The 16,007-nt window shown below is 40.4% G+C and overlaps 1 protein-coding gene across 3 annotated transcripts in view; it reads left to right on the forward strand.

Annotated features, from left to right (window-relative positions):
* The window catches only part of MID1 (midline 1), a 238,277-nt gene that overhangs the window by 98,218 nt on the left and 124,052 nt on the right, over positions 1–16,007 (forward strand). The window lies entirely within an intron of this gene.

The raw sequence follows: 16,007 nt of genomic DNA on the forward strand, positions 1-16,007 counted from the left end.
TTCCCCCCTCCCTGATTCTCCCGGTAGGCAGGGATGCCATAGAAGCCGTGGTAAGGTTTGGATTGGCGGGGAGCATGGAAGCGGTTTGCGAGCTATGTAAATCAATTCCAGTTTGCCATGGTTTAAGCGCATTGTGCAGGCTGTCTCGCAGCCCTGTTTGTGACATGCGAAAGGAAAGAACTTGCTGTGTTATAAGACTAAATATGCCAATAATTCAGCCCAAGGATAATTTATTAAACAACTCTGCATGAGTTCCTTGCCTGCCAGTCTTTAATCTTCTGATTGTTTTAAAACGTAGTAGTTTCAAGCTGTCTTGCAGCTTCACAGAAGTACTTTAAGAAAGGTTTTCTAGGGATTTTTTTTAAAGATTATTCAAATGAGGGTTGTTTAAAGACTTCTCTTCACCTGAGGAGACAAAATGAGCTTTTATTTTCATTCTCACTGTTAGAAGGCACAGTGACAAAATGGTTTTGATTCTTGTTTTTCATAGTTTTACAGCAACAATGTACACTTAGAAGAGCCTTGTGGGAGGAAGAACTGCCTGTATCTTAAGACTGAATCAGAGCTGTCCCAGTTTAAAAAGCCAGTCCACTTCCTAAATTTGCTCATAATATGTTATTTTCTGGGTAGATAATAGGTAAATATGAGGAAATGAGAAGTTTTCTAGGTTTTCTCTGCAGATGTCATTCATTCAGTTCTCAAGGGAACTTTTATAATACGTGTCCAGGAAATGCATGTGTGAGGATTTTGCACCTGTAGTGCAAATGGAACTTTTGTTTTACACTCGTTTTCTGAAACCGTGGTGGGAAATCCCAGCTTCCTTGCCAGTGTTCTCTAAATTACAGGAGGTTAAGAAAGAGAAAATATAGGTGATAGGAAGAGGAAAGGTATTTCTTGCTCCTACTAGCAAAATCACACTTTATAACCCTTTAAAGAGAGGGAAATTCTTGTCCTTGCAAAGCACAATGAAGGGCATTTTATATACTCGGGTTGGTCAGCTGGATGCACGTAGTCATCAGGAATCATTATCACCACAAGAGGGTACTTTGGCACAGGGGGTTACCAACAAGGAGTGCGAAAGAAGCAGAAATGTTACAGAACGGCAATAATAAAGTGTAAAATGCTGTGAAACGTGCACTTTACTGTCCTAAAATATTTTCCCCTAAAGAATAGGCTTCAGGGACGATGAAGATTCGTAAGTGGTGGGTTAAAAGAGCAAGGCAAATAAGTCTAATAGAGAACGGGGGCGGAAGGGAATGCTAAGGCACACACGTACCCTCCAGAAGAGGAGGAGGGGTGGGGGAAACATTCCATCCTAAAGAGAGGTGCAGGCACAGACGGGCTGGTTCTTGCCGGGCCCGTCCCGTCCCGTCGCGGGGTGCGCGCTCCCGCCCCGCGGTGCGCGTTCCCGGGGCAGCGCCGCCCGAGCCGCGCCTGTTCAAACAGCGGGCCCCGAGCGCGGCTCCGCTCCCCAGGGAACAGCTCGGCACCATTTCACGGGGTTCGCTTGGTTTGCTCTGCACAAATATCTTCAGCTTGGCAGGGAAGGTCTGTGGGCACCAAGGGCCCGAGGGACAAAATCCAGGGAGATGGATGGCAAGGTGATGCTGAGCTGCTGTGTGGGTCAGCCCCTGTCAGCAGAATTCCTGCTTTAGTGGGAAATGAAGGTTGTGATGGGCTATGAAGCAAGCGTGTAAAACGTTTAGGAAATCCATTACAGCAGACACTTAGAAGCAGGTAAGTCATGTGCAGCTGGAGCCCTCATTCCTGCTTTTAGTTGGAAATTGTTAAGGGAAAGAGTTATGTGCAGAGGGTGACTTTTCCATGGCCCTCCTATTCAGAGCAACAGAGAGCTCTGGTTTACCTACTCTTCCACCTTATAATCATCTCTCCCTACCTGTCCTGCTGCTTTCTCTGCCCTTCCCTGGTGCATTCCTCATTACAGCAGCTGGGAGGAAGTGGATTAACTCCTTCATCTTCACAGGCTTTGGGAGTGAGTGTTCCCTCTTTGAGAGGCTCTTGGTGCTATGGCTCCATTTGGTGCTGCAGAGCTAACCATCAAGTACGCAGGCATGTGGCAATGTACTGCAGGTGTTGGAATGGAACCATGTGCTATGCTGATGACTGATCTGACCCAAGGGCAACCCACAGCTACTGAACAATAGCACACAGAAAGACAGATGTGCTAATTTTCCCAATGGAAGTAGAGGAATTACTGTAGAAATGTAATATGTGACATATTGATAAGATTCAACCTACTTTACTACTGTGCCGGTCCAATAGTCTCCAGCAGGTCACAGGGGTTGGTGTCAATACTGAGTTGAGATTTGTAAATGAGACATTTATAAAGAAACACTCACTTTTAGGTGATCATTGAAAACCTCAGCAGGAGTTGTCTTTTTGCTGTCTCGTAGAATAATCTCAGAAATAAGTCCACCAACCAAAATTGGAACATTTCTATCCTATCTGGGAAATTATGCTGATCACAGTGTACCAGTAAATGTTTAAGCATCCACAGGAAATATACCCATTGGTGTGTGCTGTAGGACTAGTGTTAGGAAGCAGAAGTACAATTTTCAAAGATATGTTATATAACTGGGAAAAAAAATAAAATGTAACAGACAAAAAAAACCAAAAAACAAAAAACACCCAAATCTTTGCAAGTAACACTTTTATTTTGCTTTGCAGAATTCAGTTTGTTATATATAAAGTAAGGAAATTTGCAAGTGATGGAAACTCCTGAAGGGGTCCTCAGCCCTCATGAGGGTGGAGTTTTTGTGGCTGGACACAGTTACGTTGCTGGATTCCCTGAGTTTGCTGCAGAACTGGAGAGGGCACTGTGGGCTCTATTTTGTTTCCTAAGCCTACTTCACAGAAAATCAAATGTTTGATGAATTTTAATACTTCATTTTCATTCCCTTTCAACCACAACATATCCCTGAAGTGCAGCTTGAAGGAGTGTCATTGACAAAAAATGCAGCTCCTTATTTTGGCCTCTTCCTATTGAAGTACCATTGACTTTGATTGAGGCAGTCTTGAGCCCTTTGTCACGTAAAGAGGTTCCACTAAACAACTGTTAACTGACAGGCTACCTAAAAATGAAAAACTGTGTACCTAAGCCACATAAAACCATTATAATTACTTATCATGTCTGCAGTCATATGGCTTTTAGTGTGCATATAATCACCAAGTGAATAAAGGCTGTATACAATTTCAGAGCAAAATGTATGCAAAATTCAAAATCACCCCCTTTCCTTTCAGCTCTTTAAGTTCTTAGCATGTGTTTCTTATTTCCTATTTTCTTTTGCATACTTTTTAAAATTCTTATTACATTCCTCTGTAGAAAAGCTGTATTCTTATCCTGAAGTTCTGTAATCCTTTGCCTGGCACTAGGAAATTATAGAGTTCATCCTGGGATGTTTTGTTGTTTGTTTGGCCTGTGAGGGAAGAAAGAGCATCCTGAAGAATGCTGCCCTTTTTTTGTGTATGTGTACCATGCAGAATAAAGAAAACAAGTGTGCAGAGTCCGCAGGCTGGGAGTGTATCAGTTAATTAGTGGCTGGACATTGCTCGGTAGGAAGCCTGGCGAGAATTTTTTGTGCGTGTCCGTATTTGTGTTGTCTGCTCCCTTTGATCACTTGTGTGGTAAATAGACATGCAGGGTAGCTATAGCAACATGTGCTGTAGGGTGGTGGGAACAGAGGGGATGGGATCCCCTGACAAAGGGTAGTTTGTTAGAGTGGTTGGTTCTGATTAGAAAAAGGTGGCACCAATCAGGTCATTTAAAAACATCAGTTTGGCAAAACGCAAATGAATGTTATCAGTTTCAAAGTAATGCTTGTTTCTGTAGCTCTGCAAGAGTAGATCATGTGGAGGATTGGTGGGGAAGGAGAGGGATAATAAAATGCAGAGCATAACCCATTTACACTTTTGAATGTAAAAATAGTCACGCTGGATGTGCTTTTTCTCATGGTGCTGCACTGCCTATGCAGTTTGCAAAAGAAACGTTTACGGGAGCCAAATTCCCACAGATGATGATACAAATAGTTACGTTTTTAAAACATGGCTTCGGGAGGTACTGATGATAAAGTGATGTTAACTAAGTGCTGTGTCTGATCATTGCCTTTCCCTGATTTGTAAGAATTCCGTGTACAATTCGCGATCCCAAGATCCCGTTCCTATTTCAGCAGCCTACCTGTAGAGGTCAGGCTTGAAGCTCTCAAAATCTTCCCATGGTAGAATTTCATCCTAAAGCTATAAATATACGCATCCATAGCCACTTTCCTCATTAACTTTATGTGGAATACTTTTAAAATAATGTTGTTTTTTTTCAGAGTCAGGTTATTAAGTAACACCCCACGTTCTGCATTGATGGAAGCCTGAAATACATCAAAATTCAGCTTCATTTCACATCTTGAACAGAACACAACCTAAAGCTTTTATTAGCACCTGAATTATTTAGATGTGTATCACTGTCTCCATGATCCCCACTAGGCCTCCTACCTTTGATGAGGTCTGTCTCCAGCTCCCTCCCTCCAGCCTGCCCAGCCCTCTGCTGCGCTGGCTGCCGGCTTCCCACTGCTGCCTGCTCTCAGGGCTTCCCCACTGGCAAGGGACAGGGAAGCAGGCAGTGCCACAGAGGGTTTCAACAGCTTCTGAGCACTGCAAAAAGTTGTCAGACCTCAGAGTCCCTCCACAGAGTAGCATGAGAGGTAAGGGGTCTGCTGGAGCCTGGGGTCAGGGAAAATGAAATGCCGGGAACAAGGAGCTTGCAGTGGTAAATGCTGAGGGAATCTCAAAAAATGCTTCAGCATTTGGAGAAGCAGTTTGATTTGTCTGTGGGTGAGGACTGAGCTGAGAGAAAGGAGCAGACCAGCACTCACATACAGCCGTGCTGATTGCCTTTTGGATGTGCGCTGGAGTTAGTTTGAACTGAATTTCAGACTTCGTAGGATATTTTATTCTTTAGCCTGTTTTTGGTTTAAAGTCTTTATTACAGTCGTGCATCTTAGAGCTTGTAATGCTTTAGCAAGCTGTAAGGAATTACTGTATATCCCTGAGATCCCTGGCTTGCAGTGCAGAATCCAGCCTGTCTGAAAGCTGGGGAAAACGCTAAAGGTTAGGAAGCTGATACTGATCTCTCTTCTAAACAGTAAAAATAGTTCTTAATTCTTTAAAGTTCTTTCCCATTTGCTGTTATGTCATCGTTTTTTATCATTAGTATTTATATCTTCCCGGGGGATGTGGGAGGAAAAAAAATTGGCAAAGAGGCAATGTTTGTTTGGCTCAAAAAGTTTTATCAACTTTGTTGATGGAATAAGTGTTGAGATAACTGGGTGCAAGAACAATTTTAAGATACTAAAACAAATAAAAGAAAATCCAGGCTTTTAGTCCTGTGAAAGGAATAAAAGGACAGTAAATGAGGAGATCCATGGGGCTGATAGGATTTTTTTATTGCAGTGTGGTAGTCTTTAAGGAAAATATTTATGGAGGAACATTTTATGGCCCCAGAAAGGAGGTGGTGACACGCTGTGACAGTTGCTTCACATTTTGGGGCAGAAAGGCCATCATATTTCTCATGCTTTTGATGGCAACAACATCTTCCCATCACTCTTCACTCAGGCTGCCTTGTGCTGCCCGTGCACCTGTGGGGTCCAGTGTCTGAGCAGGTGCTCAGGACAAACAGCACTGACTTGTCCCTTGGGGTCTGCAGGTATTTAATTACTGAACAACTGCAGCAGGAGCTTAGAGAGACCCCTCCTCCCCTCACACACACACCAGTGGTAGGGAGGACTCATTTGTGGTTCTGGCAAGATGTTGCACTTTGTAGACTCAGGTGAAGCGACAGCTTGCTTAGATGAGACCCTCCCTCCCCCCCACACCACCTCTGGGTTATGCCTTTATTTTTTAACCTTTATTTGAGGCACTAGCTGAGATTGATGTTTTGATCAAAAAATTGAGATAATAAAATATTGAGAAATTAATATTTTATGGCAAAATTGTTCTCCAAAAAGTGCTTTTTTGGGGTTTTTGGGGTTTTTTTGTATAGTCATCCCATATGGAAACATGATCTCTTTTGGGTTTTATTTTGTTTTGGTTTGGGGCTTTGGCTTTTTGTTTGGAGTAGGATATTTTTTTATTTTTTTTTTATCTTTGTTGGGCTTTTTTTCTTTTTAATTTAGCTTGTTTTATTATTTATTAGTTTGGGGATTTTTCTTCCTGAGGGGTAATTGAAGACATGAAAAAAAAAGAAAACAAAAGGAAAAGAGAAACACTACACCTTTTGACACACTTATATTTAGAATTAGAGTTGCCAAATCTAGCCACTCCTTCATAAAAACAGCTAGCATCCCAGTTTCAAGGAAATCTTCGTCACCAACAAACTTCAAAAGTTTTACCAGGGGTTTTGTTTTTATCATTGAATTATACTGGTTTTCCTTCCTCAATATTATGCCCTTATTGCAAAATCTGCATGTATTTTACATGGAAGGTGTACACTCTATTGACAACTTCTCCTTTGTGGACCACCAAGGTCTGCCTCTGTCTCCTGCCTCTGCTTTTTTCCTCCTTGGTGCATGGCTCCAGCTGCCTGGGCAGTGAGGTCTCAAGCCCTCAGCCTGCTCTCTGGTTCCACCTCAGCTCTGCATGCAGGGATACAGACTGATCTCTCTCCTACTAGTTTTTTCTGTTTTTGTTGGAATAACAAGAGGCTGGAGACAGAAGTCTAAGCAACTCTGTAAATTATCTCACTGAAAAACGCTCGTTGTAAATCTGATGTGCAGAGGAACAACAAGAACAGGGGAAGGGAAGGCTGCCCTGAGCAAGGAAAAAGACTGTTCCTTTCAGGGGAGTTCATGTGGATAAAGCTCTTGGGCAGGGACGCGTTGTCAAGCACAAACCAGGTTTGTCCACGTGATTCTCGAGAGATGGTGTGCTCTTTACTTATTCCTTGTATCAAATGCCATCGATACTAGCATGCATTTCCTCACTGAGAGATGGCAGCTATGTGGACCTTGTTTTGAACAACTTAGGAAGCCTAGGTTTTGACCATACACGTCAAAATTTGCCCTATCCCACCAGCACCTATTGAAACAGGTAAATGGTTAATGATTTAATTTCTGACTGGAAAACCTCAGAATTATAGTTTAGGGAGAGACTTCAAACTGGGATTTAAGCAGTTCAAAAGTGCACTGTATTGTTTTGGTCTAATTAACACAACATGGTGATAAGACATTAAAGCAGAGTGACAACACTATACATTGATAACAGGGGACATTAATGCCTGAAGACACAGTCTACATTGTAAAAATCTGAAAAAAAAAGGGCTTATTATGTTAGATAGGTCAACGTGATTTGACCTAGTTTTGCTTTGCTGCTTGGAAATTATGTCAGTATTTGTTATGTCATCTCCTTGGATGAGCAATTTAACATCCTTTTTGCATTGCAGCGTTGTCCTAATATTTTATATATTTGCTTGCTCTCTAAAAGGATCCTTTAGGCTAGTTCTAGAGATCTGGGCAAAAACTGATACAAAACAAAAACCTCCTAAAACCAGCTTCCCTTTCATATATGTCCTCTCTGCAACAAAAAGGAGTAAATTTAGTCACAGCAAAAATATAGCTACAAATTCTGAAAAGAATCTTGTTCCCTTTGTATTTAAAACTCCATAAAGTTCATGAATTTAAAATGTGCTAACTCATATAGCTATGTACACCTTTTCCAGAGAGGTTTTTAATTGCTAAAACCCAGCATTTTTAACTTCACCTAGATGCTTATGTAAAATAGGGTGGCTTAAAGGAACCACATTATATACTTCTCTGAAAGGTAAGGCTTCATACGAAGTCATCAGTATGAGGGAAAAATGGGGTGGTTTTTTTAGTCTTCATCAAAATCACAAGCCCTTTCCTTCATATTTATGTTTATGTTGGCTTTCCTCTGCTGCCATCTGGACTTGTAAGGTATTTTCCAGGGCTCAAATTGTGGTTCATCAATTGTTAGTGAATAACCAGGGGAATTAGATGTTATTGTTCTTTGCTCTAATGGAAAAAAAATTCTGTTACAGTATTTTGGTAAGTGTTAGCAAAGGAAAGCTCTGCCTCTTCCTTAGCTTTATCTATCTTCTCATAGCTATGCCTTACTGTGTTTAAGAAATGTAGGGTATGGCAAAGTTGCACCTTTTGCTTCTTAATGTTTCTTGGTCCAAAATGGGAAGCCTGATTTTGCTTCTGCATTCAGTGTTATTGGGGAGGTCAGGTGGACCCCCTGTTCAAAATATTCTTTTGTTGTAGTCATTCAAATACATTTTTTGTGACAAATGCTGAACAAATTAGGTGGTAGTGTGAGAGCAAAATTAGGCTTGCTTTAACATTTTTTTAATTACAATTTTTATTTTAATTCCTATTTTCTTGAATAGTAAGAAATTTATTCTTGAGTTTAAGCATGAGCTTGTTCCTTGCAGTGTCAAAATATTTTAATGAGCTAAGTAAGATCTGTACAAGTTCTTCACCATTTCTGCACAAATACACCTAATCTTCAAAAGGTCCTGCTTACTCAGAATTTTCAGCTCAAGTGAAATTAAAAATTGTAATAGCTATCTGAATTCTTTGAGCATACTTCAGATGCAAATGCTCTTACATCCCTTGTTAACCAGCTTAATTGGAACAAAAGCTCAATATGAATATGTGTTCAGAGGTGCCTCTTTGCTATAACATTTGCTCTTGATCCCTAATTAAGCCTTGTTACTGAAGGTTAAAAAATCCTCCCACAATTTAACTCTCCTTGAATGTCTTCACTGCAAAAGAAAGTGTCAGGGGAGAAGTCTCCGATTGCCTCCCATGTGCCTCCTCCTTTTAAACAGAACTAAAGTGTAAACTGCTTATGAAGGATTAGGAATGACTGGAAATAAATATCACATATTCCCAGAGTAGTAAAAGCCTCATGCATGAGGAAGATGATGATTGTGGGCTGACATGACAATTCACATAGCTAGAAAGACTGTGCAGGGATCCATGGAAAGTTCTCACTTTACTCTGGAGATTATCTGGCCCAACTTTCTCTTCAGCACAGGTTCCCACAGCAATTTCCTCAAACAATATTGAGAATTTCCAGGGCAAGAGAGTCCACTGCATTCATGTGCAGCCTCTTCCAATCTTCTGTCTTTTTTTTTTCCCTTCAATCCAGACAGAAATTTTTTTGCAGAGCTTCATGCCCGTTGTCTCTTGTTCTGTCAGCAGGCATCCTTGTCTAGAGAGTACTTCTGTTTCCTCTCTTAACTAATTTTGTAGCTATCAAGGAGTGTGATTAGATCTCCTTTGAACCTTCTGCTCTCCACTCAGAGTAGACCTGTTTCCTTCAACCTTTCCTCATGTCAACTGCGACAGCACCCTAATAATCCCAGTGGTGTCTGCTGGGCCCTTCTCAAGTTCTCCAGCTGAGGGACCACAAGTGGTCACAGTATTCCAGGTGTGGCCTTGTAAGCAGAGTGAAAAAGCCGTATTTTTTGGGCTACTCGTCCTGGTGCAGCCCAGGAAGCTGCTGGCCACCTGCCCTGTCAGGACACACTGCTGGCTCCCAGTCAGCTCACTGCCCACAGCTCCCTTTCAGCAGAGCTGCTGCTCCAGCCCATCCGTCCTCAGCTTGTGCTGCTGCCTGGGATTACTTCTTTCCAAGTACAGAACATTATATTTATCTTTGTTTAAGCTCACATTATGGCTTAGTTGATAAAGTCACTTTACAGTCTCCAAGAGGGACTTCGTGGCCAACATAACAAAACAAAAACAAACCCCCAAATTTTCCCTGTTTAAGTTCATCTTACTGCATGATTGCTGACAATGGGCTTTAGTTATTTCTTAAGCATCATCTGTCTTTCTGGACCAGAAATCCTGGGGTATTAGATCATGGATTTGGTCTAATTTGTCTATTTCCATGATGTTTTCTATTGTTTCCATGAATTTATACCTCTAGATACTGTAGAAGAGTTAGCTTTAGGAAGACAGATTGTGTCATTTTGGTCTGGAAAATCTGGAAACTGTTACTGGAGAAAACAGGTTTATGGAGAAATACACTTTATTTCCCCATTTGTCTTGAGCTGCTGATGTATGTATGCACCGAAAGAGACTAATAACCAATGGTGCTGATTTTTTGCCTAAAGTTCCCTTGAGTTTTCAGACTAATCCCACAACACTTTCTTAGTCCAGTGACTTTTTTTTTTTTTTCCTTTTAGCTCTTTGTATTGTCTTGCTGCACCCTTCCTTGACAGTGCTCTAGATTTTCTTTTACTGCCTCCTCACTTCTGCTCTCAGTTTGGCTTCCTGCTCCTACCCCAGATACATGAACAAAACCATACCTCTCAAAACTGTAAGGTAAATGCAGGGGAAAGAGAGGGGAAATGCTGTCTCAATCCCTATCTTTTTTCAAATATACATTTAACCTCACTGGGGAAGCCCTATCAGTGTGAAGCTGGAAGCTTGATCATGACAAAGAAGAAGAAAGCTGATTTTTCTTCTCTCTTCCTGTCCTTCTAACACTGAACTGGATTTGCAAATTTTTCTTGAAAAATACTGAGATAGGCTAAAATAGGTTTTCTTTCTGAACATCTTTTGGCAGATATTTGTGCCATTGGTTGGTGCTGTGCTAAGGAACATCCAAGCGTGTTTACTTTTTTGAGGTACTTGGGGTAAAGGAAGGCAAAGAGAAAATAGAGAAAGAGGGAAGGTCTGGCTGCTTGTGTTATTCCTACATAATAGCAGGGGAAGCAGGTCTACTTTTCTCAAGAGCAGCACACTTTAAAGTATCAGGATGCATTCCTGAGACTAGACTAAGTTACTTAGAAAACAAAGTACGTGAGAGAGGGACAGAGAGAGGAACAGAGGAAAAACAACTGTGTGGGAGAGGAGAGCGGGAAGAACCTTGCAGAGAAGGAAAAGATTAACCATCTCTCTTCTTGAAACTGCATTAGAAAAGTAGACGAAGCAATCCTTATCCAGGAATTGAGAATGAAGCTTGTTTGAAAATCTTGAGGAAGAAAATAGGATTTTTCAGTGCTACAAAGTCAGAACTTGACTTGGTAAACACAAATGAGAGAGGAATAATACAGAAACTTCAAGAACTTGGGATCAAAGAGAGGAAGGTAGAAGACAGAAAGGTAAAGAGGATAAAGACGACCTCTGAAGGCTTACAAAGGGGGTTGAACACTTAAAACCTCCATTGAGGCCACCTGGCCTTTCTCTTCTTGAAAGAACCATTCCCAATGGTACTTGTTCTTCATATTTGCATTGCAGTGTAAAAGTGTAATGGGATGATTAATGGAGTTTTGTTTTATAAATCCCGTGGAAAACTATTTTCCTAGTGTTTTTCTTTGCAGTGTCTTTTAAAAGTCATGAGAGTATTCTGGGTGTTGGGTATTTTAATGTCTGTAAAAAGCAGCTAAAATATAAGGCTTGGTTTTCTGATCAAACATCAAGGCTTCTGACTTTTTCAGTCTTGAGGTCATGATATCTTGTGTGCAAATAAATGGCCTCTACCAGATGGTGAAACTTTGCCCATGAGGGCAAATGCAATCCTTTAAAAAGTCAAATATACCAATAACTTTAGGCATCTTCATTTCTGAAATTTGTTAGCTGGACTTCTGGGGCAGCATCAATGTAAAAGATTCTGAGAATAATTTTTTTGCCATAAGATGCTGTTAAAAAAGCGCTTTGTTGCAATTAAAAGAACATAAATCCTGATGAGCTTGTAGATCTTCTACTGTGTGAATAAAGACTCACCCTGCAGAAGTGACAATACCAAAACTTTCCCCCACAATTTCATGATTGCAGTTCCATGGGAAATGCTAGTTTTTGTGATAAGGACATTTGATGTTGTTATCTTAATAAAAGGTACTATGAAAGGTATGTAACTGAAATGGTGCCTTGACAGGGAGAGATGTACAGCGCTGTAGTTCAGGCCAGGCATAAGGCCAGTCATTATAGCTGAAAGGTCAATTACAATTAATTTTCCTTGCTTTGGACTGTTTCATTTGAAAGTTCTGTGCAAAGACATCTATAGGAGATTTAAAAGGTGTGTTAATGTGCAATGCTCTGCAGATCTACACTAAGCAGTATTGGGATGGCATATGCACTGCAGGAAATGGAACAAGCTTGGGGATTTGTTCATATTTACAATAGACATTTATTTACTTAATGTGTTCTTTCTTGTGTAGGGTGAAAAGGTCACATATGTCTTCAGGTGATAATGGACAAATTATTTAATTAACAGGGGCGATTTTACTCAAAATCAGAAGGTCAAGAATCTTTTCCCAGTGTGTGGGAAAGAACGATACTCTGAGTGATTAACACCCAGAGGAAATTTCTGAGTTTATTTTGGCTGGTCTATAGTTGATAATTCCCTTGGCTAAAGGAATGCCTGGGTCCATGTCAGTCACCATTTCCAGAGCTTAACTTTAAATAGCAGTTATTGCTCACACATGTTGGACGTGTCAACTCTTGTTTCAGAAACAGGATGCAAATTGGCACATAGGTAAACTATAGTATTTGGGGGTTTTGTTTCTACTTTATTGTAGTTGAAAGACGCCAGTTTTTAAAAAAAGGAAATATAGGCATGTTCTTGGTATGGGCACAAGGAACATCCAGTCTCCAAATCTTAATTTGTATATTCTATACAAGTAATGAAATGAGTCATAGTATCTCAGAAAATATTTAAGGGAGATGGTAAAAAAGATCAAAAGCCATAAAAGCTTCCAGAATAGCTCAGAATGACAGAGAAAAATTGCTAATGTTCTTGTACGAGCAGAAAATTATTTGGGGGAAATTGCAAATGATAATAGGAAGTAGACAATGCTCATACTAAGAAAGGCTGCTCCATAAAGCAATCTAAATCCCCAAATCTGACCTGGGAAATTTCTGTCCAGACTCTAGATGTATTATCAGCTTAACTCTGAGCATGTAAAATGCATTGACCATGTTTTCCAAAGATTCAAAGCATTTTATTTCAGTGGATGAAATAATTCACAGATGTTATACCATGCCTAAACTTGGCTGTGGTTTAAAGCATCATTTCAAAGGTTTGGTACAAGGTTGTGTTTTTAATATTTTGCAGATTTATCTTTATCTTTTAAATGCAAATGTGCTGGGGCAGAAATCCTGGACTTGGGTCAGTCTGTGGTCTGTTACATTTCCATATGTCCACACTGCAACTGAGGAGTTTATTATTTAGCTTGTTTGAGTGGTGACCTCCAGTTCTCCCAGTCTAAAAACACAGGCAGTTCTACTTTCATGTCAGCCACTATATGTCCTTTGTTCACCTCGGGGGGAGGACACAGTCTAAATTAATTTATGCTGCTAGTTTTCTGGTATCTGTTTAAACTTCCCTCCAGAGTGCCCAGAAGTTCAGCAAAGACTTTTCAGCTGCAGTTAAGAGGAAAGCATCAGGGAGCAGCTCAGATACAGAAACCACAATTGCCCCAACAAAACTTAGGAACAAACACAGGAACTTTAGTTTGAAAACTGATGTGAAAATTTAAATACATGAGTTGAACATGAGTTTATCTACCTTACTTAACCGGATTTTAGATGTCTGGGTTTAAATCTGTGGCTTATTACTTTTATCAAAAAAGGAGGAGATACATAAGAGGGGACCTGCAAAATCCTGTCTTGAACAAAAATGCCTTGCATAACTAATCTTTATCATCTGTCCAATCTATCTTCAAATGATGGATGGATTGACATAAAGAGCTGAAGCCTCCTTGTGCTATGTCAGATATTCACTTAACTAAGGAAGAAAAGTGGTGGGAAGGCTTTAAATAGACTGTGATAAAAGGTATTTTGTAACATAGGTTTGATCTAGGCAGAACAATACAGAAAAATGAAAATAGTATTGAGCATTTGTAGTTCTCTGACAAATCAGGGTAAGTAAAGGGTTACTGTATCAGTGTCAACAAGGTAAATACAGCATGAAGAAATAGGGTATTGAGAAAAGGCATCTTCAGTAGGTACTTTAAAGAAAATAAGAAAACCTCATACCAGCCTTAAGTCCAAATCTTAGTTTTCTGTGTTCTCCCCTCATCCTTATTTAAAAATATTAAAATGGAAGCGCTTAGGTTTTTTAAGGAATGGTATTTACAAATGAGACAGCAAAATCTGCTATAAAAGGCATACCTTTTAAAACCAACTTCAACAGAAAATCCAAATGTGATATTCCATAGATTTAAAATAAGCTGTTCATAGACATTTGCATATAATTAACCATTGGCAAGAAATTCAGTGACCCATTTAATATACATGAGGGAAGGGATACCATCCAGAGGGAGCTTGGCAGGCTTGAGGAGTAGATCCGTGTGAACTTAATTAAGTCAGGGCAATGCCCAGTATCAATACAAACTGAGGGATGAATGGATTGAGAGCAAGGCTGAAGAAGAGTACCTTGGGATACTGGTGGATGAGGAGCTGTACATGAACCAACAATATGTCCTTGCAGCTCGATGGGCCAACTGCTTCCTGGGCTGCATTAGAAGCAGGTCCATGGAGGTGATTTTTCCCCTCAGCTCTGGTGAGACCCCACCTGGAGCACTGCATCCAGCTCTGGAGTTCTCAAAACAAGAAAAACCTGCACCTGTTGAAGGTCTGGAGGAGGGTCACAAAAATGATCAGAGGACTGGAGCACCCCTGCTGTGAGGACAGGCTGAGAGAATTGAGATTGTTCAGCCTGGGGAAAAAAGGCTCAGAGAAGACTTTATTGTGGCCTTTCAATAATGAAAGGGGGCCTACAAGACACCTGAAGAGTGTGTGGTGATAGGACAAGGGGCAGCAGTTGTAAGAGGGTGCATTTAGATTGGCTGTAAGGAAGAAATTTTTTATGATAAGGGTGGTGAGATACTCAAACAGGCTGTTCAGTGAAGTTCTGGATGTTCCATCATTGGAAGGGCTCAAGGTCAGGCTGGAGGGGGCTTTGAGCAATGTCATCTAATTGATGTTGGTGCCCACAGCAGGGGTGTTGGAGCATACCATCTTTGGGTTGAGTTGAAAAGACTTCTATTCTTTCTATGATTTTTGTTTTTTAGGTCATGTTTTAAGCAATATTATCATATTCCCTTTTTAAATTAGGCATTCTAAACTTGATTAAACCATGCATTGCAAGAAGTGTACTGATTTAACTGGAAATTCTCTGGATATACTGTACCTTTGTGATGGGAGTCTGTGGTGGGATATCTATGTCTTAGCCCACTTGCTACTAGCTTCTTTTGTAGTCCATGGATGTAAGTACTTCAGGAATAAGATTTTTCTTTGCACTAAAACCATACAAAGTTACATAAGATAGTTTTGTAAGATAAACTAAGTAGTAAGATAAAATGGTTCCTCAAAATGTCTGTTGAATAGGAAAGGATCCCAGTATTACAAGTATCTTGTCATCTGTAAGCTTCTATATTTTGGACGCCTCTACTTCAACAGAACAGAAAAGAAATTTAATATTATTTAGAGGAGGCTTTGTTTACCCTGACTTTTGTTATAGCCCATTCAAAGATGGCTGTGTAAGACATGCAGCAAAATCTTGCTTTGTGTTGTTTTTCTGATCTAAAGTCAGGTGAGATGAATTTCAGCCTTTATAGCGAGTGTGACCAGCTAAGGTTAGCAGACTGGTACTGCAGTCTCCTGGCAGCCAGGGATGATTTCTTTACCAGAATTCACACTACAGCTTATTTTAAGTGCTCAGTGGTATTTTGAGTGAGCTGAGTGAGGGCACAAACTGAAAATTTAATTTCAAAAATGTTGACTTCAGAAGCATTTCTTACATCCAGAATGTAATTATGGCTGAGACCAGTATTACACCCTGGAAGAATCCTAATGGGAGCCTTACCTGTAGAAGGAAATGTTGCCTACTTCACACCACACATTTTATCTTTGTTAACCAGGATTGCAGTCATTAATATTTCCCGTCTTTTCCTGCTAATTCCCCTTATTTCACGTTTTCCTGTATATTCTATTTCTGAAACTCCACATTTCCCGCTTTCCTGT

The sequence above is a fragment of the Parus major genome, chromosome 1, assembly GCF_001522545.3.
Source record: "Parus major isolate Abel chromosome 1, Parus_major1.1, whole genome shotgun sequence".
NCBI lineage: Eukaryota > Metazoa > Chordata > Aves > Passeriformes > Paridae > Parus > Parus major.